At 31.7% G+C, this 2,497-nt stretch overlaps 1 protein-coding gene across 1 annotated transcript in view; it reads right to left on the minus strand.

Annotated features, from left to right (window-relative positions):
• LOC106869633 (cadherin-23) overlaps positions 1–2,497 on the minus strand; it is a 76,589-nt gene that overhangs the window by 67,056 nt on the left and 7,036 nt on the right. The window lies entirely within an intron of this gene.

The raw sequence follows: 2,497 nt of genomic DNA on the forward strand, positions 1-2,497 counted from the left end.
GTATGTGCCTGTGTATGTGTGTAAATGTGTGTGCACGTGTGTGTATGTGTGAGTATGTATGCATGTGTATGTGAGTGTGTGATTGTTTAGGCATGTATGTGTGTATGTGCGTGTATATATGCTTAGGTATATATATGAGCGCGTATATGTGTTTGTATGTATGTCTATATGTGTGTTTCCACGTGTATTTGTGCATGTGTAATGAGGATGAGAAATAATTGCTTCTAATGGTCCTGTCAGTTTTTTTATCGCGTATAAAGCAAGCTCCAGTATGACCGTGGGTCTGATTAAAAAAAAAATTGGCTTGGACTGGTTGGTGGAGGATCTGTTTTCATATCCATTGTAGTCGTACCCAGAGTGAGTGGAAAATATTTATCTCGATTAGGTTGTAAGCTGACGGATGCAGGTGAAAGAAAAAAATGACAAAAATGTGCGGAGAGGGAATTCCGGAGGGATAAAGTTCTGGGGAGGAACGATTGATGTTTAAAACACAGAGAAAAAAAAATCCGGTACATGACCACATGTTTTTGGAGTGAAAGGGTAAGACGGCAAGATTTTGCGAGCCCTCCTTTATCTGTAAAATAAATCCTACGATCAGTAATCCCCAGGGGATTCTCTTGATGGTGAATTTTTCGTGGAAGGAATATAAGGGCTATTTCAAATTGTTTTCCTTTTGACGGTTTCTATTTATTAAGGTACCATACTAGTTCTCGGTACATTTTATTAACTGCAGGTACATTCTGCTATGTGTGGGTACAATACGAGAGTTACAGGTACATATTATCAACTGTAGGTACATTCTATAAGTTGTATGCGCATTATAAAAAATGGCCCCTTGACGACAGTTATACGAGGGGGTGCTGAAAAGCTCCTAGCTTCAAGAGTATTGCGAAAGGCCTGATTGGAGGTCCAACCTTCCGAGTCCTTTTACACAAAAACTGAAGGAACGCTGTGTGAATCTGGGAGGGGAATATGTTGAATAAAATCAAAATTAACTGATCCTCCTGTAGTTTCTTTTAACCGAAACCGGGAACTTTTCAGTATCCCCTCGTAGGTACACTTTTTTGTACGCTGTAGGTACATTTTATTAGTTGTGGGTACAATACGAAGGTTGCGGGTACATTTTGTCATCTGTAGGTTTCTTTTATCAGATGTACACACATCATAACAGCTATACATTCTACTAGTCGTATGCACATGATGACACCCATGGACACAATAAAATAGTTGTGGTCATATTATGACGGCTGTAGGGACATTCTGCAGTCCATGGCTAAAATACAAGGGTTACAGGCGCATTCTATCAGACGTAGATATATTTTATCAGGTTCGGAAGAACCTGTCTATCAACCTCAGCATATATGGCGCTCTAGAAAGAAAATGCAAACCTAGAGAGCTCGTCCTTCAAGCGTACGTATGAGGTGATACAGCAGAAACAAGGAAACATATTGTAAGTGGGACAGTGTATTAATACAGAACCATATAAATGTTTAAAGCAAAAGTAATATTAGCCAAAACGTATTTCATCAGTGATTGTATTACGTGTGGGAGAGAATATTACATCTGTGAATCTATGAGAGCATTTTCATCAATTCTCTATGAATGAACATCCGTCCATCTATCCGTCCGTCCATCTATCCATATATACATACATACAAACATATGTAGAAATATATATATATATATATATATATATATATATATATATATATATATATATATATATATATATATATATATATATGTATACATGCATATATGTATATGTATACATATACATATATATATGTATATTTACATATATATATATGTATATATATACAGACACACATATATATATATATACATATATATATATATATATATGTATATGCATACATATGAATATATATGCAAATATGCATACATATATATATATATATGTATGTACATATGCGCGCGCGTACACACACATCTACATGTATGTATATATGTATATATATCCACAGACATGTATATGTATATATATATACACATATATATATATATCTGTGTAAATACATACATATATATATATATATATATATATATATATATATATATATATATATATATATATACATACATCTATATTCATACATATATATACACATATACATATATGTATGTATATAAGTATATTATATATATATGTATAAATATATATATATATACATTTATATATATATATATATGTGTACATATGAATGTATACATATATATATATATGCATATATATATGTATACATATGTATGTATGCATGAATATATTAACACATTTGTATACATATAAATACATGCATATGCACATACATACATATATGTATATATATATATTTATATATATACACCCAACGAGTTTAAATTAATAAAGTAAAGAGTCAGTTGGCTGTTAGTTTTCTCTAATATTATTGTGTCTATATTTGTTTTAAAAACAGCAGCAACAGCAACGGCCGCCATATATATATATATATATATA

Source organism: Octopus bimaculoides, chromosome 22, assembly GCF_001194135.2.
Source record: "Octopus bimaculoides isolate UCB-OBI-ISO-001 chromosome 22, ASM119413v2, whole genome shotgun sequence".
Classification (NCBI taxonomy): Eukaryota; Metazoa; Mollusca; class Cephalopoda; order Octopoda; family Octopodidae; genus Octopus; species Octopus bimaculoides.